Genomic DNA, 26094 nt, shown 5'->3' with positions numbered 1-26094 from the left:
GGCAGCACCTGGTGAAATTCCCTCTTCATCACAACAGTGAAAGCTGCAGGAGCTATACCAGAGTGACCAGATACAAAAGAGGGCAGGGCTCCTGCAGCTTTCACTGTTGTGATGAAGAGGGAATTTCACCAGGCGCTGCCTGCATACAAAGGACACCTATTGAAATTCCATTTTCTGTACAACTGTCAAAGATACAGGAGCCCTGTCCTCCTTTTCATATTTCCCCCCATCCTTTAGGCATGCCCTTACAGGATCCAGTGAGAAAAGTCATCCATCTCACAATTCCTATGGGTCTTATGGGCAGGGTCTGAATTAATGATTTATTTTCCTGCAGCTGAACACTTTTCTCCTCAGCTGACTGCGTATACAGCCCTTGCAGAGACCAATTTGAGAGAGTTCAGTGGTAGACACACAGAGAGAACGCTATCCCTGCACTGTGGCTTTTGTAGGAGAACCCCTGACAGATGGTGCCTCAGGTACAAGATATATATATATATATATATATATATATCTCCAGCTGAGAGCCCCCTCCCTCCTGCTACCAACTGTCTCTGCAGAGGCCACCAGTGAGGGAGGAAGCAGCAGCCAGGCACCTCTCCACCGTGCCTGGGTCCAGCTGAGAGCCCCCTCCCTCCTGCTACCAACTGTCTCTGCAGAGGCCACCAGTGAGGGAGGAAGCAGCGGCCAGGCACCTCTCCACCGTGCCTGGGTCCAGCTCCAGCTGAGAGCCCCCTCCCTCCTGCTGTCAACTGTAACTGCTGAACTTTGCAACTAAGATTGTAGCGCCTGAATTTGCTTTCCTTTCCCCCCTCCTCCTCCCTCCCAATCCCGTTTCCTTTTGTGTCATGTCTTTTAGATTGTAAGCCTGTGGGCAGGGACTGTCAAGAAATACTTTTGTAAGCCACCGTGAGAGCCTTTTTTGGCTGAATGGCGGCATAAAAATCCATATATTATATCAGAATATATAGCATTATGTTTTCCAGAGCATACTGGGTATGATCCAGACAAAGTTAAGCATTTAAGACCTTTGAGAGTACTGGGAATGGAGCCCCCCCCCCCGCCCACAAGCTTTGAGATGTGTGAATGAGGTCCCATGCTGAGAGAAAACAGCACAGAGGTGGGGCTGATTTAAAGGGTGAATTAGGGAGAGAAACAGCCCATCCATGAAGATGTCCGGCAGCCTGGTCTTCCTGGCAGTTACCTGGGGAAAATACAATGCTACTAGTGTTGCATCCTGAAATACCCCACCAAGTCAGTAGGACTGGAGACCATAACCTGCTCAGAAAAGGGCCTGCGTTACAAATATAAAAGGGGATGGAACAGGCAATAGGGGAGCTGCCTATAAGATTCAGCAGAGGGAGAGGCTGAGGATGAAGGATTTCCTGAGTGTCTCTTGAGCCCAAAGGCAACACAACCATGAGAAGGGACTCAAAGGCCATAGCTGGACCTTAGGTTTATCCCCGGATCATCCCGGGTTCGTCCCTGCCTGAGCACTGGATGCCCTGTGTGGCACTTAGATGAAGAGGTTTGACCCCAGGACAATCCTGGGATAAACCTTAGGTCTAGCTACAGCCATAGATGCCCCACTAGGTGGATGCTACTGAGAGACAACACTCTCCCCTCAGTCTCTTTGGATTTGCTCAGAAAAAGACAAAGTCCTTCTCCCAAAATTCTGGAAATAGCCTGGGTTCCCCATCTCCAGCCCTCAAGGTATTGTTGGACTCTAACTACCATCACCCCTCACAATTGCCCATGCTGGTTGGGGCTGGTGGGAGTTGGAGTCCATCAAGATCTGGAGGCCACAGGTTCCCCACCAATCCGAGTCCACTTGGAAGCCCGTCATGTTTCCAATCAGGGTCATGACAGGTTCTGCTCCTTTTCCAACCACTGTGAAACTCCAAAGCCCCCTCCCTTAATTGCCTAATCATCTCCAAGCTTCATCCCACCCCACCCCACCCATCCCCTGCCTACCTTGAGACTGCTGTGGCTCCAGTAGTGGCAGCAGGTTGAAGGGAGATCTCCACCCCTGCTACCCCAGCCCCCTTCAATGCCTGGCACTGCCCCTGTTTGGTTGCAAGCAAGGTATCAGGAGTGCTTGGAAATATAGCATGTCCTCCTCAGTGGGGACATGCCAGTGGAAGGGTGAAACAAGATGATTTCTCTGACTCGGGATTAAAATCCAACCCAGAGAATCTTGAGGGTAAGTCTGAAATGCTTGCCGAATTCTTGAGTCAAGCAGTATGAGTTGTTGAGGTTCCTTCTTCAAGACAAGAAATTACAAAGCTCAAAATCAACCTTCTGGTTTCAAGCGGAGAGGAATAAGCCTGCGCTGAACTCTCCCATTCAAATCTGGGAGATTTAAGAGTCCTTATCTTTGCCACAACTTTCATTTGTTAATAAAATGAGAAACACTGTTATATTTATTACTGAACTTGTGGTGTGGTTGTCTTTAACATTCCATTCAGGGTTGCAATAGAACAATTCCTCTTTCCTCTTGACATCTTCCCTCCATGCTTTCTTCTTTCTTTACTCCTTCCAGCTCTAATCGTAAGTCTTATACTCATGTACTTGATCATTCCTTTTTGACATCCAAGACCCGTAGTTCTTGTTTCTGGCTTCACACTTCAAAGTTAACGTATCCCAGGGATTGTGGTGTTTTGCATTCAGAGAGAATGCAGGATGGCTTCACTGGAACATTAGTAGAAGGCAATAATATTGAACGGAATTTTTGAAAACCTGTAAAAGATCTGTGCTGGTGACATGGAGGCAGAACAGAGACCCAGAGCTAGTGGCTGATGTTGCTATAGCCCCAAAGGGCTACTCCACATCCCAAAGCAAACCCAGTTAGAGTTCCCAAGTGCTCTGAGAGCTTTGGCAGCATCACAGCCCAAGAATTTCAGGCAGAACAATCCGAGTCTGAAACTCCAGGCAAGCAGTCTGATGGGAAAAGGTCTGTTGAGTTCAGATTCTGTTTTCAAAGCAAACAAAAGCAAATGTGTATAAAATGTCAAATCAAGAATGCACAGAACAATTATGCAAGAATACACCAATGGGTATATTCTTACATAATTGGTAAAGGCCTGAAGCTGTCAGGATTCCTGAAGCTTGAACCAAAAATCTCACAGTCTGAGAGTGGTACTTAATCTACTAAATACTGCACACTGCTTTTCTTCTATGTCCTTTTAATGTTTGTTTGTTTTTGATGTCCACATACATGTTTACCTATTTATCTGTTCATTTGTTTGCTTGTTAATGAATAGGAAACTTTTTTTAAGGGTGAAAAAACTGCTCCAGGGATTGTGTGTGTGTGAGTCTTGGTGACATCACAGATGCTGGCCAATCAATACTGGCCACAGCCTGATTCTGCACCAATCCTGAATAACTATTTTACAGGGTTCAAACCTGGAGAAGACCAGTTGGTAATGCCAGTTCCAACCCAGTGCGGCGGTCTTCTCTCTTAAGTTGTATGTGTACCGTTCTCTCTGAGTTAAGTGTTGGAGAAAAAGTATGTCTGAACACTAGATGGCAGAATTCTCATTCAGTTGGACCTCCTCTTAGTGGCACACACAGAAAATGCATGCTATTTCTATGCTCAGGGAATTCAGGCCACTTGGAGACCATTCTAAATATTAGGAAGAAAGGTTTTGCTCCATTTTACCCTTCCCCTTGCTTTACTGACACATTCAACAACCAGCCAAGATTTCTTTGGACTGTACATACCACCTCGAGGTCTAGATGGGTAACCACATGTATGAGTGATCCCTGCGAGTATATAGCACTCCAGAAAGAAGGCTAGGGTGAACGCCTGAAAAATTTGTGGAGTTTTTCTCCCCATGGGAGAACATTCAAACATGCAGCTACCTAACTGTAGCCTGAAGAGGCACATTTGATGACATGCTTTGCCACTTGAGTCGGTCTCCTCTTTTTCTAGGAAGGATGGCTATGTAGGTCTAACAAAAGTAGTGTTATTGCACAGTCCCTGTTTGTTATATGGCTTATGCACGAGAATGCCCCACTGGATTTCACCCTGTTTATCTGGGAAATAATAATTAGTACTGATATTGCATTTCTGATTGTCCAAATTGCTTCATAGGTCTCAGTAGTCCTTTCAAGAACCCTGTAAAGTGTCCCGGGGGAGGGGGGGATCTACACGTTGTCATCGAGGCGCTTCCTCACACCTTGAGAGCACACCCAAGTCTATGGATTGACCAAGGTGTTCCAAAAATGTGCCCCTATCTGCTGCATAATTGTCGTATTTTTCCACATCTTATTTTGCCCTTCAGTCACCGCAGCTCACGAAGTGCGTATCACTGCAGTGCTGTTTCCTTCCTTCCCCCCGTTCTTTTTTCTGACCGTTTCTGATTATCGAATGACTGCTCAGTTCATTGGAGGTGGGAAGTGCAGTTTTCCCCCCCAAAGAATGGTTTCAATTGGAGGCGCACTAACGCACATGCGCAGAACAGCTTTGACATGCAACCCCCCCCAACAACCTAGGGGCCAATCAGGGCATCCTCCGCTAAGCCCGCCAATTTTAAACTAACAGTTAATACGAAAAAGAACCGGGAAAATGCAACGAAGCGCAGCAAAAGGAAAAAATGCCACACAAAGGAAATACGGATGTGGCACGCTGCATTAGGTATCATGTTAAAAACAACGACACGATGTGGCGCCTCGATGATGACGTGTAGACCCCCCCTGTATTATTCCCATAATGCAGATGTGGGAATTATTTATTAACAACATTTGTATGCTGCCTGATAACATTAAAGTGTTCTGGGAGGCTTACAAATAAGGGCTTTTCTGCAGGAGTCATTTATCCTGCGTTCGTCATTCCCAGCTCATGGATGTTTACAGGTTCTTTTAGATGATGTCATGAACCTCCAGTTTGCTTCTGTGTCTAACAAGCAGTGTTGGTGAGGGTTTTTTTAGAGCAAGGAAAATGCAGCATTTAATCGTGAGAGCAAAATAAACTGCTTTTTTCACTTCTGTGCTACTCCACAATATCACAGTGCCACCTACAGGTTATGTAATGGAAAAGCAGGAAGAAAAGACTCTTCATGTAGTGCTTGGATCTGTTCCGAAAGTAGATACAGGGGATTAACAGCTGATTAATAGCCTTGGGTAGAAAAGCGCTAAATAAGTATAAAAGCAATTTAAATACAAAATGAGACATAAAACCAAAAACAGCATGAATACAGCAAGAGAAAACAAAACTCACAGCAGTCCCAGAGTTAAAAACACACACCAGCTTTTTAGATGAGGTGGAGAGTGTGGCTTCCCTAAGAACACCTACTGCAGCCATCCCCAATGTGGTGCCAACCAGGTGTGTCAGAATCTAACTCCCATAATTCCTCAGTCATGCTGGGGTTGAGGAAGGCTGACTGAGGCCACAGCTAGACCTCAGGTTTATCCTGGGATCATCCAGGGTTCGCCCCTGCCTGAGCACTGGATCCCCTGTGTGTCACCTGGATGAGCAGGTTTGACCCCTGGACGATCCAGGGATAAACCTTAGGTCTAGCTATGGCCTGAGTGAGTTTGGGTCTACGATGAGATTTGAACCAGGAGCATCCCAGCTGACACTCTGCCACTGTGCTATGTAAATGGATTGGTTTTGACAAAACCGACATTAATCACAATTTCCCTCAAAATGATTCTATTCCCTTCTTACAGTGTGTATCCCTATGATATATTCAAGCAAATCTCCTCTACTTATGTTAGGTTCATTTATCCTATGCTGAGAAACACCTGAAACAATACAAGATCTGTGATTTACCAATTTATCATGTGATATCCGGTGAAGTCTGATAATGAGGACTTTGCTCCTGCCACAGTGATGGATCAAAATGTTCTGCTTCATTTTCTGTTCATTATGTAAATAAAATCATGTCTGCATGAACAAAGGTGCTATTCTCCTATCACTCAATTGATCTCCCTGCCTCCTGGCTACACCTGAGGCAGCCGTAACCACTACTCTCCAACAATAGCCTGGTGGTGCTTTTTATACTGTATTTTGTATTTGTGTTTTTAACCTGTTGGTTGTTTTATTATGGTTTTAATTTTTGTGAACCTCCCAGAGAGCTTTGGCTATTGGGCGGTATAAAAATGTAATAAAATAAATAAATAGCTAGCTAGCTATTAATAGCCATTCCATTTCCAATACCATCATTTCAACCTTCCAAAGGACTTCTGTATGACAAACTGGGAAAAATATACTCACCACCAATTCAGCAGACAGGGTAGCTGCTGGGAGCTCTGCAGAGGTCAGCTTTCACACATGGAATCCATTACTGGATCAATAACTGCAAACAAAAGTGGATCTTTCCAATATGGTAATTTATCTATGTTTGCATTGTTGCTTGCAACTATATCAGGATCAGGGTCAGAGTGTAGACATAACCGTCAAAGGCACAACGAACTTTGGAGAGGATTTGCTGATTTTTCAGCACTGCTGTTCTTGGGATGAACTGAAGGACATGTGGTATAGTTAAGACAAAAGTGCCCAGAGGATAATCGGAGAGGTTACATTTCATAATCCGTGAGGTAGGTTGGGTTACCCAGTGGGTTTCCATGGCCGAGTGGGGACTAGAACCCTGAACTCCAGACTCCCAGTCCAACACTTTAGCCACTACACCACACTGGCTTTCATATTGTAAAGCACTTGTGGTCCTGGAGCCTCTGACATCCTTCAGCTGAGGAGGTGTGATGGCATAGAATGTTCATGAACATTACAAATTCTCAGAGACCAAAACTATCAGAAGTTTATAGTGCTTAACCAGATGGCGAGAGAAGGGATAATAATTTGTGTGGCTGGGTTAAAACCTGACATAGGTCCAAGGAACTTTGTGAGGAAGGCTGAAGACTGAGAAGATGTGTCAGGAGAAAGAAAAGTCAAGGGAACTCAGAAACAAGATGGGTGAAGCAAAGGCACAGAGTAGGCTGTGGGCTGAGAAAGCCTGATAGGAAGGAAGGAGTAGGAGGCTTGAGGAAAAGGGCAGAGGAGATGAGGCAAGGAAGAGCTGATGGTATCTGGGGGCTCAAAAGGATCTTTGCAGCACTTAGGATGTAACATGGTAGCTAACACAGGAGAGCCAAGGCAGCTCCAGAAAGTGACAAAATAGGCTGTGAGATGAAAAGCAGGTGCCTAAGGAAACAATGACTGGTGCAGCAGCAGCTTGCAACTGGAGGATTATACCATATCTGTATGTGAGTCACCCTGCACCCTGCTCTTTGTGCATTCAGGATTGTGGCCTTTGGCTTTATTGCCTCCATTGTGCTATTTCATGGGGCCAATAAAATGTGGCGATATTTGGAGAGCGGCTCGCCATGCCATATGGCATGAAGATAGCAAAGTGCACTGGAGTGCCTAATCGCCTTTTCTTTTTGCCATCCGGGATTAATCCTGGCTGCAGTGATACTGCCAATGTGAACGAATGATTGTCAGCTGCTATGAATGCCAGCCCCATAATCTCCTAGGAAGGACTCATACATTTCCTGTGCAGAGAAACGGAGACTTTTAACCTTTATATATAGTGTTCTACCAGTGCTTCTCCAATATTTCACAATAATGTAGGGTTCCAGGTTTACCTTTCTCCCTGGTCCATGTAAGTATCTTTCTATCTATATAGAAATCAATTCCCGGCATTATATGACATTCTCTCACTATTCTATCATACTCTGATGTGCCCAAGTAACAAATTTACTTGGGCACAAGTAACAATCACCGGCGAGGTGATGTTTGCCCTGTCCTGGACGGGGTTGCACTCTCCCTAAAGGATCGGGTCCATAGTTTGGGGGTGCTCTTCGATCCAGAACTGTCACTTGAGGCACAGGTGAACTCAGTGGCAAAGAGCACCTTTTATCAGCTTAGGTTGATATACCAACTGCGCCCTTATCTGGACAGTGATAGCCTAGCTACAGTTATCCATGCTCTGATAACCTCTCGTTTGGATTACTGCAATGCGTTATACGTGGGGCTGCCTTTGAAAACGGTCCAGAAGCTTCAGCTGGTACAAAACACGGCAGCCCGTTTACTAACAGGGACTGGCCGACAAGACCACATCACGCCAGTCCTTTTCCAGCTTCATTGGCTGCCAGTCCAGGTCCGGGCCCGATTCAAAGTGCTGGTATTGACATTTAAAGCCCTAAACGGTTTGGGGCCAGGTTATTTGAAGGAACGCCTCCTCCCATATGTACCTGCCCGGACCTTAAGATCATCTACAGGGGCCCTTCTCTGTGAGCCCCTGCCAAAGGAAGTCAGGCAGGTGGCTACTAGGAGGAGGGCTTTCTCCGCTGTGGCACCCCGGTTGTGGAACGAGCTCCCCAGAGAGGTCCGCCTGGCTCCTACACTGTACTCCTTTTGTCGCCAGCTGAAGACCTTTTTATTCACTCAGTATTTTAACACTTAATTTTAACTTAAATTTAAATTATACTGTTTTAACTCTGTATTTTAACCTTATATCAATTTTGCTGCGTGGTTTTATCCTGGTTGTACTTTTTATATTGTATTTTGTATCTGTATTTTTAACTTGTTGGTTGTTTTATGATGGTTTTAATTTTTGTGAACCGCCCAGAGAGCTTCGGCTATTGGGCGGTATAAAAATGTAATAAATAAATAAATAAATAAAAAATAAAAAATAAATTTAGCACAGGGATAGGTGGGACCAGAATAGATCCTTAAACCATGGTGTTCATGAATATGCCCTTGAAGTGAATAGTTGCCATTTGCTCCCATGAGGAAAAGTCATATACTAAACTCAGGGGCACTATAAGAGTGAGGGCAAAGCCCTGGCACTGGGTGAATTGTTTGTCCAATAATATTCCATAATTATTTGAGCTTTTCCTTATACACATAACGCACCTCGCCAGGAATTTGCTAGTTATTTTATAGTGCAGAAAGTTACAATTACAGTGCACCACTACAACACACCTGAATAATAATACTAATAATAATAATAATAATAATAATAATAATAATAATGTATTTGTTACGCGCCTCTCCCTCTGGATCGAGGCGGGGTACAACACAAATAAAAACACCATAAAATACATAAAACAACTTAGCCATTGTTTTGTGTTTCCCCACGTCTCCCAGCATCAGGAAATTTTAGTACACTTGCGAGGAAGGAAACACTGGGGACTTTTTGCTTTTGTAATACATATTTATTTACCAGTTCCCACTGGAGAGATTTTCATTCCTGAGGTGGAAAAATTTGAATGACATAATATACCAGGGAGATTTTCTTCACAAGTCCCATTGAAATGAATGGAGGGGAACTGTACAGGAGAACTGCCGTGTCCTTGGGCCTCTCCTGTGTATTGCACAGGAGAAATTCCCAGTGGAGTGTGCTCTCGTGAGATGTATACGACTCAGGCCATAGCTCGACCTAAGGTTTATCCCTGGATCATCCAGGGGTCAAACCTGTTCATCTAGGTGACACACAGGGGATCCAGTGCTCAGGCAGGGGCGAACCCTGGATGATCCCAGGATAAACCTTAGGTCTAGCTGTGGCCTAGGAGACACACGGGGGATCCAGTGCTCAGGCCGGGGCGAACCTTGGATGATCCCAGGATAAACCATAGGTCTAGCTGTGGCCTAGGAGACACACGGGGGATCCAGTGCTCAGGCCGGGGCGAACCTTGGATGATCCCAGGATAAACCTTAGGACTAGCTGTGACCTCACTTTGCCACCTTTAATGGAATCCCAAATCCACCAGTTTACTTTCCCTTGGCTGCCTCTGAGGGCCATTCTACACCTATGTTTACCACTGGGTTCACACAATACGATAACCCACACTTGAGAGTTGAGTATTGGCTGAGTGTGGGTTGTCTTTGAATGGTGGGTTATTGTTGAAATGTGGTTATTGTGTTGTCTCAACTCAGGGCCTTGCTAGACCAGGCGTTAGCGCGGTGTGAGGCCCGGTTTCCCTCCTGTGCATCCAGATGACGCACAGGGGAATCCAGGGTCAGGCCGCGCTGAAGCCTGCCTTAAGCCGGCATAAGCGAATTCGCTTATGGCCCAGCTTTTCTGCAGCCCTGGCTTCAGGCCGGGGCTGCGTAACGTCTAGCAGGGTCCGTGGCTTTTTGCGGCTACTCGAGTAGCCGGGCTGGGTGGGGATCCTGGGGGGGAGAGAGGGGCAGGGGGAAGGCCGGACCCGCCAGGAGAGGGGGGGGGAAGCCAGACATCGGTGATGGCAAGGGGGTGGAAAGACGGGGATTGGCTATGGCAAGGGGGGGGGAAAGACGGGGATTGGCGATGGCAAGGGGGGAGGGGAAAGATGGGGATCGGGCCTGGCAAGGGGGGGGAAAGCTGGGGATTGGGCCTGGCAAGGGGGGGAGAAGATCGGGGATGGGATTGGGGATGGCGGATAGGGGGAGGATGAGCGAACAGGCAGGGGGGGAATCAGGGGCAGGGAGAGCGGGGGGGGGCCTTTATTTTTGTAAAAAAAACACTTACCTTCTCCAGTGGCTCCCCGGCGCACATGGTGCCTTTTTTTAAAAAAATGGCCGACGCTATGGGGATTCCTGTTGCCCCGTTGCGTCGTGTGTCTGGAAGCCGGTGACGGCGTGCGCTAGCTCTAGTGCGCCGTCGCCCCTCCTCCCTGCCGGCTTATCCGGCAGGTCTAGCAAGGCCCTCAGCCACACTAACCATGGGCAACCCACAGTTCACAACACAACAACAAACCATGGGTTCTCTTCATGGGTTGTTCATGGTTAACAAGTGTTTTGTAGTCCTGTCTGGCTTCCTTGAGAATGTTTGATAGCCTTGATGGAAATCCTTTAAAGATGTATTTTTATGTGTACAGATATTGCTCTTTGTAATGGCCGTTGCTACACAGAGACATTTTAATATTTTGTTCCATTTGCTGGTGTCTTTAGATTTATTATCATGAAAAAAATAACTCTGCCATAGACACATTCAATATTACTAAAACAACTACACATGAATGTTTTCCATGATTCTTTTCCCATCTGGAGTACAAATAAAATATGGAAGTGTAGGAAATCCTTGAACAATTGTGCTTGTGTGAAGTGGTAATCACACTAATATGTTGCTGTGAGGGCATCATGTGTGTCTTCTCTTGTATATAAAGTTGTATTTCAGGATCCACAAATACCAAGCGAGCTTCTAACCACGTTACTGGACTATACCACTTCAGGCTACAAACTGGGGATTTCATTGCTCAGTTTTCCACCATTAAAAAGAAAAGATGCAGCCTCTCCCACAAGCACTTTCCACATCTCTACACCAAGCAGCATATAACACTTTGAAAACGTTTTGAAAACGTTATATGGAATGTGCCCCAGGCCGGAACAGTTGTCAAAACCATTATAAAATGCCATAAAGCAGTAGCGTAGATCCTTCCCTAGGCTAGAAGAATCCTTCTCCTTAATGTCTAGTTTTCACTATGACCACAACGTAAGGTTTACAAAATATGTTTAGTTCATACATGCATGTTCATTAGTCATTCAATGCAAGACGAAATAATGACTTGTCTATGTGAATTGGCCATTACAGGTAGAACTTCCATATTGCTCCAAATCAGCACAGTGCTTGTGAGTGGAGTTGGTTTCGAGACTCATGAAGGGATAAGAAATCAAGAATGCACAAGTGTACCAGCCCCAACATCTGTATTTATTGAAAATGTATTAGCAAACTGAACTATTTTATTTATTTATTTATTTATTTATTTATTTATTTTAAATATTTATATCCCGCCCTATATCACTAAGATCTCAGGGCGGCATACAGATAAAAACATACATTATAAAACAATAAATATACACAGTTAAAAACAAATTAAACCATGATCCAAGTTAAAACAATATATAATTTAAAAGCAATAGATACAGTTAGAACAGTTAAAACAATGTGCCAGTGAGTTTAACCATCAAAAGCTTTGTTTAAAAGCCATGTTTTTACTTAGTGTCGAAATGCAATCAATGTTGGCGCCAGTCGGGCCTCCAAGGGGAGGGCATTCCAGAGTCGGGGTGCCACCACAGAGAAGGCCCTCTCCCTTGTCCCATCATAACATATATGTTGCATTGGTGGGATGCGGAGAAGGGCTCCTCCAACATATCTAAGGTCTCGGGCAGGCATATATAAGGAGAGGCGCTCTCTCAAGTATCGAGGTCCCAAGCCGTTTAGGGCTTTAAACGTCATTATCAGCACCTTGAATTCCAACTGGAAGCGTATAGGCAGCCAGTGCAGTTCCTTTAAGACCGGTGTTATGTGGTCTCTATAAGATGTACCTGCCAGCAGCAATATTTAATGATGCAAATAGCAATAGGTATGGGATGGGGTTGATCATATAAGTCTGAGAAGGAAGTGACAGAATGAGGTGATAAAAACTTGGCATGGTAGAGTGGGTTGTACCACTTCAGGCTTCTGGTTCAATATATAAACAACAACAAAAAGACTATTCACTGCAAGTTGAAACTGAGGCAGGATCTACACTACTGCCTTATAGTGGTATTGAAGTGCACTGACAACTGTTGGGGCCCATTTCACATCTACAACAAGCAGGATATAACACTATGAAAGTGTTATGAAAGCGGTATATGGTATGTGTCAATGGGCCCCAACAGTTGTCAGTGCACTTCAATACTGCTATAAAGCAGTAGTGTAGGTCCTTCCTCCCTATACCACTTTCATAACACTTTCATAGTGCTACTTGGTGTAGATCTGGACCTAGTGTCAGGATGAGGTCTGATCTCCCTGGTATGGATTCCAAATCAGACTCAGAGGCTGAAGAAGAAGACCAGTCAAGGAAGTGGGGGAGGAAATTCCCCAAGACTCTCCAGGAGTCAAGGAGGAATGTTCCCAGGAGCTTATCGGACAGGAGGCCTATGTTCAGAGATCGTCTCCCACGACAACCCAGGAATTCAGGCTTTGTCGGAGGGGGAGGGAGCAGCAGAATTGACAGATCCCAGAATATGCCACAGGATCAAGTGGGAAGAATTGAGAGGAGGTGGGAGGCAGCCTGCCAGACTAGCCACACAGCAGAGGTTACAGCTTGAAGACCCTCCCTGAAGGAGGGCTCTGATTAAAGCCGGTGGGGCACAATGGGAAAACATCCATTTAGTTAGTAGGCAGCTGCTTTGCTTTGTTAGGCTAATTAAGCTTAGAGGATAGTTTCTAGCATTCACACTCCCTTCAGGTGTGAAGAGGTGTTTATTTACTGAATAAAGGTTTTGCAGATTGTACAGTAGACCTCTTTATTATTTCACACCTTGATGGAAGTCCATGGAATCACAACATCTAGCCTATCAAGGGTGGGGTAGGGGTGAGAATCCAGTCAACTCTCTGCTCTGCTAGTTTTCTTCTTCGAGGCTGTATTTTTATGTTATTTTAGGGATATTACAAATACAATCCCTTTGCTTGCAGCCTGAAATGGCCCAGTTCATTTTACGCCCTCGTTCGCTTGCACGTAGAGCCCATTCTGTAGCACTGCACACACTCACGCGTGCATAAATAGCTGACCCAATTAATAGATTAGACTGCAATAAGTTTTAGCTTTCACAATTGTTCTGCTTTGCCTGCTTAGATTTCTTCGCATCTCACCTCCAATACTTCATCTGACATGGATAAATATTCACACTGATTTGCTTTGCTATCTTCTCATTGGAGCTGATGAGAGATTACATGACATGTAATTATTGCCTGTGCCATGCCGCTACTGTGTATTTATTATGAGCTTAGTGCCATTTGCAAATGTTTGCATTTTGAAATTATCTGTGTGCCCCAGCCTCACTCTACAGATTCTTAACAAGATAATGTCTCAACCTCAGACTAAATCAATAGATTAGGTTGTTGAATTTTGAGGCACTATGGATGTGTAAAGTAGAGCTGTACCAAATTTCTCCATTGTTCCATTTTGTCCAAAATTTGAATTTTTGATGGGAAAATCAAATAGGTATGTGTATTATGCAAAATTTGGAAATGTTTCGCTTGGACCACTAAGTGGGGCTGTTGTATTATGGTCCCTCATGGCTGTGACTTTAGGGTGTCCTCAGTATTTTTCAGGCAAGAGAAGTGTCTTGTCCTCAACTGATATGAGGTAAGAGGCTGTCCTGGAGGTGGCGGTGGCTCCGACATCTCTGTTTATAGGAATTGCTGCCATTAGGGTGCACAAAACCATCTGAAAGGAAATCAATATTTCAGGAAGGGGGCGCCGTTACTGAGCACGCAGTCCTCTCCTGAAATGGCGTTATTCAGCAACTGGATTGACCATCGCAAACAGTTGATGCGGCATGAATCTGTGGGTAGTTTCAGACAAGAAGTAGTGCATACCTTCCACATCCTCTGTTTGAATATCCAGTGTCACATCCTGTGAGTGGGAGGTCTGGGCAGCTCCTATTTTCAGGTCTGGCCCCAGTTTTGAGGGTGCCCTGGGCGAGTTGCCTACCCATCCCACCCCTGCACTCCCAAGGGGCGGAGTGGACAGTTGCAGCAGGCAGCAGTGAAGAGGGGCAACGCCAGTGAAAGCAGTGCAGCTGCAGCCACCACCATCTTCCTCATCCCCAACAATGTCTTTAGCACTGCTATGTGCTTGGGCTCAGTCTAAATTATCTTCTAGGGCCCCCTTATAACGCAGTGCCTCTGATTATAACTGTATTGAGGATTCTTCCCAATCTTGTAACTCTTAAACTGGTAACCTTTGTTCTGCTAGGCCAAGGGAACTAGCCGAGTGAGGCCTGTAGTACAGCAAGAAGTCACGCCAGTGGAGAGTGGATGTAAGATGGAGGAGGGAGCTGATTTTGGCTCTTTGCACTAAATCCCTAGAAGATAAGGGGGAGCAGAGATCTGTTGGACTGGTAATATAGTGGACCCTGCCCTTGAGCACAGCGTAAATAATTTTTTTATGAAAGAAATGCCACAAGTCCCCAGTGCCCTCCTTCTCAGAAATCTGAAGTGTGAGTAAGTACTGAAGCCCCTGAAACTTCTCACCTCTCAGAAATGGGGCGCAGGAGAGCAACAGTATGCAGAGATCCTGAGGATCCTGAAGATACTGCCTGGTCTAGCAGTCCTCTTCACAGCTGTGTTACCCCTCCCCCCTTTTAAGGGAGAGTAATATCACCTTCAGTGGGCCCTGCAGGTTCCATGGGGCCCAACTGCTCTTGCTAGGCCTACCTGTTCTCTACTTACCTTTATTTTATTTTTTTACTGAATACCCCTAGAGCCTGGCTGCAGTCGCTGCTTTCTCACCTCAGAAGGCACACCAGGATCACTGCCACTGGTGCCACTGGTGGAAAAAGCTGCAGAAGTGAGAGCCCAACCCCATACTGGGAAGGGGGAGATGAGGAAACCTGGCTGTATGGCAAACTGAAGTGGGTGGGAAAAGAAGGAAGCCAGTGCAAAAGCTGGTTCTGCAGGAGAAGAAAGGGAAGATACTGAGACAAGTATCTCTGCCCTAAAGAGATCTTAGGCTCTTGACCCCAAAGACGTGTAGGAATGTGGGGTTGAGCTCAGGCAATGGGCCCCTGGCCATATTTTGCTGCCACCACCTAATGATGCATTAGGAAACAATAAATTAGATATATTTTCCACGTCAGCATTGCTCTCCCCCAGGTTACTTTTTTCTCCATGGGGGGACTGGTCAACTTTGATTAGAAAATTGGCCCATAGGGAAAAGGATTAAATTCACCCTCCCACTAACACTCTGATCAAATCTGTGATACCCTCCCATGCTCAACTTCAGTTTTTTAAAAAGTTGGGAGACTATTCACAAGTCTCCCCCATCACTTCTGGTTTGGTCCCCTGACTCTTTGAGCCAATTCTACCAAAAATCATTACGTCTGAGGTTATTTAAGGACCTGGGCCTCCCTCCCCCACACCATCAGATGGAGCCCACCCTTAAAGGTTGTCCTCGTAAATATAATCTGATGGGGGTCGTTTTCTTTGTTGTTTTCTTTAGATTTTGTTCCTTTTCAACCCTCCAAATCCTCAATTTGTTTTCTTTTTTTGACCTTCTCTTTAACTACTGTGTCAGATTCAAAGAAAGAACAAGTAATTCTGAAGAGAAACGTTGTTAAGAAGCTGGCTGATCTTCAGTATGAAGTGAAAATGTGGTGTAAGCAAAAACCAGAGGGACACAAACGCTGCCCTTGCTTCACCTTTGCTTTCCTTCCTTCAGCTTAGTTAATGCAGTTCCTTTATTGAATTAGCCGCATGGCAAAGCACTGGTAATCGTGTGAGCGTGGACTTGCCGTTGCTATATATGTGGTGTTTGCCTATCTAGAAGGAGAAAGGATAGAAACAAAGAGAAGTATGTACTCTTCTAATTACAGAAGCAGAAAATCCAGAGAAATGGAGATGGCAGCATAAATATTATTGTGAGCAATAATGTCTTGAACGTCTGTAGAGCCCACCTGGAGCAGACTTCAGGCCTATCTGGAACAGTGCTTTATTTCCCATAGTGACCAACCAAATGCTTCCAGGGAGCCCACAATTAGGGCATGAAGGCAACAGCACTGTCCCGTTGTTGCTCAACGCAACTGGTACAGTTTTAACTTCCATGAATTTCTCTAATCCCCTTTTGGGATGGTGGCCATCAAGGCATTGCAGCAGCGACTTCCAGCGTTTAATTGTGTGCTATATGAAGAAGTAGTTCCTTGTGTCTGTCCTGAATCTCCCACCCTAATGTTTCATTGAATGATCCTGGGTTCTAGTACTATGAAGGAGGAAGAAAAACATTTTCCTGTCCGCTTTCTTCACACTATGCATAACATTATAAATCTACCATTGTATCCTCCCATGTGACCACCTTTTATCTAAACTAGAAAATGGTGGCTGCTATCGCAGCCTGAAACTGTGGCCTGATGAAGACCTAGGCCTAATCTGCACCAAGCAGGATATTCCACTATGAAAGTGGTATGAAAGTGGTATATAAAAGGCAGGAGCCACACTGCTGCTTTATAGCAGTATTGAAGTGCACTGACAACTGTTGGGGTCCATTGACACGGGCCATATACAGCTTTCAAACCACTATATCCTGCTCGGTGTGGCTCCTGCCTGTTATATACCACTTTCATACCTCTTTCATAGTGCAATATCCTGCTTGGTGTAGATTAGGGGCCTTGCTAGACCTACCTTTGAATCCGGCCTTCAAGCGAGGCGAGCCTGTGCTACAATTAGCTAGACCTAAGGTTTTTCCCAGGATCGTCCCGGGGTCATCCCTATTCATGTAAATGACACACAGGGGATCCCGGGAGCAGGCAGGGACGACCCCAGGACGATCCTGGGATAAACCTTAGGTCTAGCTAAGGCCTTGGTCTTATCCAGCACGGCTCTTCTTATGTTCTCCATCAGCTAAGAAACAGGAGCAGAATAAATTTGGTGAGGAAAGTGAGAAATAATGAATGTGCAAGTTGAATCTCCGTACTTGTTCTTTAGTCCTTCATTTATCCTTAGAACACATGGAGTATCTGTGTTTTCACTTCAGTCATGGAAATTGTATACCTTGGGTTCATTAACAGGAACCATTTTTTTTGCAAGCAATCCATTTTCTGATAAATGTAGTTTAATGTGCATTGATCTAAGGCATTCTCATAAACATCACCATATAATTTATGGAGGGTTCTACCCTGGTTTATTGTCCAATAATTTGCATCACTGATTTTGTCCTGATAAAGTTGCAGTCTGCTCTTCCTCAGATTTCCTCATCAGAATTTTCAACCTTCACCATTCGACCATTCAGTGTGTCACTACTAATGTTCATCATTATGAACCATGAATTGCTTGCCTTTGAAGTCATCCTGGCATGCAGAATATCGATCCTTCAATCTGGTGTCTTCTAATTCACTTGGACAGTTTCTTATTTTTGTTGTTCTTGCTGTCTGTAGCTGTTTGCAAAAAGTCATCTTGAATTTTTTAATGTATTAATTTCATTTATTACATTTCTGTACGGCCAATAGCCAAAGCTCTCTGGGGAATTTACAAAGATTAAAAACCTTACAAATATAATATAGTACATAATATAAAAATATTTGCATATAAACAGAGCGCGCACACACACACACACGCACACAGACACTCACACACACTTTCAACAATAAAAAAATAAGAAATCACAGGACCTGATTAAAACTTTATCATATACTGCCAAATGCCTGAGAGTAGAGAAAGGTCGTAACCCGGCACCAAAAAGATAACAATGTTGTCACCAGACCTTGCTGGAGAAATTGTTCCATAATCAGGGGTGGGGGCACCACAGAGAAGGTCCTCTCCCTAATTGCCACCTTCTGAGCCACGCTTGGTAGAGGCCACTGGGAGAGGACCTTAGATGCTGAGCATGGTATAAGGCTAGGTTGATTCTGGGAGAGACTCTCCATCAAGTATTGTGGTCCTGAGCTGTGTAAGGCTTTAGAGGTCAAAACTAGCACCTTGGATCAGGCTCAAAAACATACATCACCTTGGAATCAGGTATCTTGTATATAATATGCAAATAGATTGAATTTACCTATTTTTTTTCCTAAGAGAAAAGACAGAGAGAAAGAGAGAGAAAGAGCTATGGAGGCAGCGGCCCTCCATCCCAAACCATTAAGGATGTATTTAGCCACCCTAGTTTGCCCCTATTTTTTTTTTGAGTTTTACATTTTTATTATTTCAAACATCATTACATACTATACAAACAAAAATACAAACATCAAATACACACAGAAATACAATTAAAAATAATACTCTAAGGTTAGGGTGTACTTTATACTTTCTTCATGTCAGAAATGCGAACTATCTTCTAATCATTCCTTAATTACATTTAACACAATAATCGACCGGTGTGGGGATGCCTTAAGGCTGCAATCCTATGCACACTTTCCTGGGTGTAAAGCCCACTGAACACTGTGGTGTTACTGCACAAGTCCAAAACCATGAAATGAAATATTGGAAAACCCTTTTCATTTGCAGGGTTGAGTATTCCACAATATAGAAGATGGTTTGGGACATAGAATTCTGCTTCCTGACAACCTCCTCTATCTCCCCACCCTCTCTCTCTATTTCATATTTTTTTAAAAAAGCAAGTTGCTAATCCTTAAACTGGCTGCTGATAATATGCTTGAAAGTGTGTAGACAATGTCTGCTAAAATCTCGGGGCAAAAAAAAAAAAGAGAAATGATGTATTTGTCTGTGGATTCAATGTATGAGATATAGTTAAGATACTGTATTTCTTCGATTGTAAGATGCCATTGATTGTAAGACTCACACTAATTTCAGTACCACCAACAGAAAAAAACCCCCTAAGACACACCCGTGATTCTAAGACGCACCCCATTTTTAGAGATGTTTATATGGGAAAAAAGTGTGTCTTAGGCCGTAGACCTAAGGTTTATCCCAGGATTGTCCTGGGGTCAAACCTGTTCATCTAAATGCCACACAGGGCATCCAGCGCTCAGGCAGGGACAAACCCGGGATGATCCTGGGATAAACCTTAGGCCTAGCTACGGCCTTAGAATCGAAGAAATAGGGTAGAAGAAAGAAATGAATCTGATTATTATTTGCAGTTTTTTCTCTAGCCACAGAGTATGAGGATGCTATCCAGAGAGCACAGGGGCACCGCCCACCTTGTTTTTAGATGGCATATGATAATGTCTCAGTCATTCTATCAGGTGACTCTCTTTTGGGGCCATCTCACAGGTTGTATGAACTACCACTGCAGTCCTAAGCAGTAACCTGGAGGAAAGCTCCATTGAACACAGTGGGACTTCCAAGTAAAAATGTATAGAACTGCATAGCTAAAAACTTGAAGCCACTTAATAGGAACATTGAACACAGTGGGATTTTAATTCTGAGTAAATGTGTATGGGAAATGAAATTGGTCTGAAAATAAACAATTTGAAATGAAACTGGTTTGAAATGTCCTGACCCACTAAGGAGTTCATCTTCTGTTTCTGCCTCAGCTGTTAAAAATGGTTGCATTAAGTATCTGGAAGAACACAGTATGTGGCTGAATTTGGCTTGATGGGTCACACAAGTTGTTCAGTCCTGAGATCAGAGACAGAAGTACTTTTAGGATCTCCTGGGAGGCTAGTTATCATTCACATGAGATGCTAAACATGCTGTTAAAGGAACTGTATGGATGGAAGCCTTTGCCTGACTGATGTAGGAGCAACCATAGAGACTTAGCAATCTTGCCACACAGGGTACATGCAAAGAGCTCAAGCTCAGTTTCCACCTGTTAAACCACTTGAATTCTCTGCGGTGTTCATGCACTAATCTCACATGCACACTATTCACACACTCAGTAATGGTGTTCACATGAATCGATCCTCCCAGAGTGCAGGACACGGAATAACGGGCTTTTGTGAACCGCCCAGAGAGCTTCGGCTATTGGGCGGTATAAAAATGTAATAAATAAATAAATAAATAAATAAATAAATAAATAAATTAAAGGAAGCCAGATTCCAGCTGGACATCAGGAAAAACTTCCTGACTGTTAGAGCAGTACGACAATGGAATCAGTTACCTAGGGAGGTTGTGGGCTCTCCCACACTAGAGGCCTTCAAGAGGCAGCTGGACAACCATCTGTCAGGGATGCTTTAGGGTGGATTCCTGCATTGAGCAGGGGGCTGGACTCGATGGCCTTGTAAGCCCCTTCCAACTCTGCTATTCTATGATTCTATGATTCTATGATTCACTCGTTCAGTGAATGAGTAAGGAGGGAACAGGATTGTAGCCACTGGCCATGCCTCTCAACAGGAACATGCCCACTGGCCAAGGCTCTGAAGGATGTGTGTTCAGTTTTAGGTAGAAAACAGGGCCTATGCATGTATAGCTGTATGCAGGTAGGACCCCCTCCTCGTTTTCAGGTACCCTGATTGATACAGCCATATATGCACAGGACTTTTTCTCAACAAAGATGAATGTATGGCCACCAGAAGACATGGCCAAAGGGTGCATTGGTGTTGGGTGGCATGGCTAGTGGCCACAATCCTATTCCTCTTTACATGTTCACTGAATACATGGGTGCTGGGAAGTGTTGTTTGAATACACATCTGAATACACTATTATTATTAGGGCAGTCAACTAGAGCTAGTTTTGAAAAACAAAATGACTTAGGGTGCAATCCTATGGTGCCCAGAACTAGCATCCAGTTCTGGGCAGCACACTTCAAGAAGGATGCAGTCAGTCTAGAGCATGTTCAGAGGAGGGCAAGGATGATAATCAGGGGTCTGGAAACAAAACCGTATGAGGAGAGACTGAAAAAACTGGGCATGTTTAGCCCGGAGAAGAGAAGACTGAGGGGAGACATGATAGCACTCTTCAAATACTTGAAAGGTTGTCACACAGAGGAGGGCCAGGATCTCTTCTCAATCCTCCCAGAGTGCAGAACACGGAATAATGGACTCAAGTTACAGGAAGCCAGATTCCGGCTGGACATCAGGAAAAACTTCCTGGCAGTTAGAGCAGTACGACAATGGAACCAGTTACCTAGGGAGGTTGTGAGCTCTCCTACACTAGAGGGCTTCAAGAGGCAGCTGGACAATCACCTGTCAGGTATGCTTTAAGGTGGATTCCTGCATTGAGCAGGGGGTTGGACTTGATGGCCTTATAGGCCCCTTCCAAGGCCGTAGCTAGACCTTAGGTTTATCCCAGGATCATCCCGGGTTCATCCTTGCCTGAGCGCTGGATGCCCTGTGTAGCACTTAGATGAACAGGTTTGATCCCAGGACAATACTGGGATAAACCTTAGGTCTAGTTACGGCCCAACTCTACTATTCTATGATTCTATGATTCTATTAAAAAAGCCCTACAACTCCCAATTTTCCCCAGCCAAAAACATTCTAAACACCATATCAGCGTATTGACATGTTCTGCATAGGAACTGGATACCTCAATTCATTTATCTATGACCACAATAAGTGTACAATAAGATAACCCAAAGGGGATTTAAGGTTGCCAATAGAGCTAGAACTAGTGGCTTATAACCGCTAATATCTGCACAGAATTCTAACACTGTGCTAAATTGTAATTCTCTGTCAATAAACAATTAATTTTGTTCTTGTGCACAAGATGGAAGCTTGAATGCTTCCATATGTAAAGCGTCCACTAGATGTCACCACCTATGGAGTTTAGAATTCAATTTAGCAAGGAGCACACTTTGGCAAAGAATTGAGGGTGGTTTTTTTCTGGTCGAGCTGTAGCAGTGAGAACAGAATCCTGATTTTCTGCAGATCTCCTTTACTCTAAAAGAGACATTGATTTCAATTGATTACACTGGAGATTCATTTGGTAAATCAACCATGAGCAGTGCGAACCATGTATGGGGAATAAATCTCAGCGGGGAAATCATGATTTCTTAATTTGGAAAGACATAGAAAGATAATAGATGGACAGAATACCATTGTACATGAAAAATTCCATGTCTTTTTAAAAAACATTGATTAAACAGTTCATCCTCTACTACTTATTTTAAGTGGGTTGAACCAGAATGTGGGCTGAATGTGAAAGGGTTGGAGACTCCAAGGATCGACAATATGACTTAGCTGATTTATCAGCTTTGATCTGGACATGGATGACAACAGAATAATAATGAGTTTTAAGAAGGGCTTGAACAGAAGAAGCCTCACAAGGAAATGTAACGTGGTGGAAAATGTAGTCAGTGTAAAATTGAGGAATTGCTTCAGAATGTATGGTAATACATCTAATGAAGGAATTTCTATGAAATTTTAAAGCCATCCAGAAATCTCTGATTTATTTTTTAAAAAATGGTTCTGCCCTTCATTCCTGGAACTCTGTCCCAGAAGCTGCCCGTCTCTCCCTTCAATCCTGTCTGTTTTGTGAACTTTTTAGAGTTCATCCCCCACCAAAGCAAAGCCTAAGGGTGCAATCTATACATGTTTAGTATGGCTGGCTGGGGAATTCTGAGAGTGGTACAAGTTCTTCTGTCTAAACATGCATAGGATGGCACCTCAATGGTGTGTAACGGTATTTGCTCACATTCATTCCTTGTTACCCTTTATTCTCCTTTTGCTTCCTCTGCTTGTCCTTCTCATTTAGATTACAAGTTCCACAGGGCAGGGACCTATCATGTTTTGCTTGTGTTATTCTATGCATGCTAAGGAGAGTGAAGCCTTTATTTAACTGATATAAAATGGTCAAGGGGCTGGAGCAACTCCCTTAGGAAAGATGACAATATCTGGTACTGTTTAGCTTAGGCCTTAGCTAGACCTAAGGTTTATCCCGGGATCGTCCCGGGGTCATCCCTGTTCATGTAAATTACACACAGGATATCCCGGGAGCAGGCAGGGATGACCCCAGGATGATCCTGGGATAAACCTTAGGTCTAGCTAAGGCCTTAGAAAAAAGGTGAGTAAGAAGAGACATGATAGAGGTATACAAAATTATGTATGGGGTGGAGGGGGGGATGTTTTCCTCCCTCCCTCCCTCCCTCCCTCCCTCTCCCTCTCTCCCTCTCTCTCTCTCTCTCTCTCTCTCTCTCTCTCTCTCTCTCTCTCTCTCATAATACCAGAACCCGGAGTCATTCCATGAATTTGATTGGTGAGAAATTCAGGATAGATAAAAGGAAGTACTTCTTCATTCAGCAGATAGTTAAACTATGGAACTCACTCCCACAAGATGTAGTGATGACCACCAATTTGGATGGTTTTAAAAGGAGGTTAGACAAATTCATGGAAGGTAAGGCTATCACTGGTTACTAGTCCTAATGTCAGAGGTCCTAATTACTAGTCATAATTACCTCCAGTATCAGAGGCAACACACATATGAACACGAGTTGCTGGGGAACATGAGTGGGAGGGTGCCATTTTACTCTTCTCCTGCTTGTGGGTTTTCTGACAGCTGGTTGGCCACTGTATGAATAATGCTGGACTAGATAGACCCTTGGTCTGATCAAGCATGGCTTCTTATGTTCTTAAGACTTTATTTATTCTCCTTTGTACGTTGAGATTGCAGAAAGAAATGTTCAGGATATAAGCCTACATTTCAAGTTCCTCCACCAGCTCCAATCCTGCATGCATTTTCAAGTGGAGAGAAGAAAAATGCAAAATTACATTGCAATGTGATGTCTGCCTTGCAGACTTAACAGTGATGTGCATATTCAGGATACAATCTCATATTTCAAATTAAAATATCAGATTGACTGTCGTACCTCTTTTCAAGGAGGACAGAAAAGAAGTAAAACCCATTTGGTTGGATTCAATGGTGCCATTCTGCCAGTCGAAGGGAAATTGCTGGTGGAATGGATTTCCTTTCCTCCCTGCGGTCTTGTGCCCTTTAAATCTGCTCTGAGGAGTTACGGGACCTTCTGGAGCAAATTTAGGCCCCCGTGGGGGACTGCTGGGGGGAGAAGAGAACGAGAAAGTCCTGATGCGTTTGTGCAAGATTGGATCCAACCCATTGTGCTGTAACACAATGAAATTTATTATTTATGTTTATAACATACTTCTCTATGTGAAGTCTGAATACTATCTCAGCTCTTTGACAGAGAGGAGAGGAAAGATGCAACATGTATTGCAATATGCTAGTTGGTAAGGCCTTGAATAGTATGATTGCCTAATAAATAATAATAAACACTTTTTTAAAAAAAAGATATTGACAGCAGAAAAATGTTTAGAAAATATCATGAGAAGGCAATCATCTTGTATCAGCAACCAAGGAGGTTTTCACTTTCTTAATAAAGCATACAGAAATCTAGTAAACATCAGAATGCTCCAATACATCACCACTGGTGTATGACCAAGGATCTTAGAATTCTGAAGCATTCATGTGTGAAGAGAGAAAAGCAATTAACAGGGAGAAAGGTACATTAGGTGTAGCTCATTCAATGGGAAAAGAGGCAGGTCTTCATTGTAAACCTCAGCATAGATCAGGAGTGGCTGCAATACTTCAAGGACAATTCTAATTGCTCTTTAATTTCTTTATGCATTATCTCCTTTTGACATATTTCTTCCTCTCCGTATCTACCCATTTAATTTGATCTTTGCTAATGTTGCTGTTTTCTGTCTCATTATTGTCATTTTTCTCCTCCCTTCCAAACCCAGTTTTTATTTTAATTATAATTAATAAGTCCAGTTCATTGCTGGTACAAAGGCAGTTTTAGATAAAGAACTGAGTTTGGCATTTATTTAACACAGCTGAGGTGGCTGTGGTGACAGTGAAGCTTAAGTTCCCTGTAATGTCAGAGAAAGGGTTAGCTGCTATATTTTTATTTTTTTTGCAAACGAACCGAAAAGGGCTTGATACAGACACAACAAAAAACAGTCAATTTAATAAAAGTGTATTCAAAAGGTATAACTAAGTAGAAATGGTTTGTAATCCATAAAGCACTTAGAGCAGAAGAGCCCCACTGATGTCAAATGAGAGTGCTGTAGAGTGGTTTGAGGATTTCAGTCACTATCCTGGATTCCTGCATGCTCCCTTTCTTTTGTTTTACGGCTTGTCCAGACATCAAATTTGGAAGCGTTTCCTTACTACTGAAGGGAGTCGTCCTACTCCCCCCCACCAGCGCCCAAACTCAAGTGCCTAATTAGGCAAAAGTTCCCCTGCCTTTCACCCCTCCACTCGAGTGCTGGCGCTCTCTAGAGCACCATCTACAATGTAGGCATTTACAACTGGAGGGTTGAGCTGCAGGAAGCTGTATTCCGTTATTGTGTGATAAATGAAAACAACAGGCAGAAAATAGCCTCATTCAAGTAGTACACCTGCTTTGTGCCTCTTCTGATCCAGGCTGAATTCTACAACTGCTTTTTTGTTTTTGGAAGGATAAGCTGGAGAAAGATTGGGGGAAATTGTCGTTATTGCAGCCTCTGAACTGGGCCCTTCAGATAGGTTGCATAGTTTTTAGGTTATCCTTTCCCAATGGCCATAGACCTGCCACAATTGTTTCCATTTTCGAAATTGTCTAGTTACTGCATGAGCTATTTCATCTGGTGCTCAGAACGGGCGTGCTGTGCTTAGGGTGACCAGATGCAAAGGAAGACAGCCCGGCCACCCACCCATACCTTTAATAGCTGTGCAGAAGGAAGAATTTCTAGGGTTGAGTGGATTTCTCCCATTCAATTTATTTCTTGTTTCATGGGTTCACTCCTCCTGAGTTTTGCATTCCATTCCTTTTTTTTTTTGCTTTAGCTAGGAGAAT

This window comes from Elgaria multicarinata, chromosome 10 (genome assembly GCF_023053635.1).
Source record: "Elgaria multicarinata webbii isolate HBS135686 ecotype San Diego chromosome 10, rElgMul1.1.pri, whole genome shotgun sequence".
In the NCBI taxonomy this organism is placed as follows: domain Eukaryota; kingdom Metazoa; phylum Chordata; class Lepidosauria; order Squamata; family Anguidae; genus Elgaria; species Elgaria multicarinata.
Note: the sequence above shows the minus strand (reverse complement) of the source record.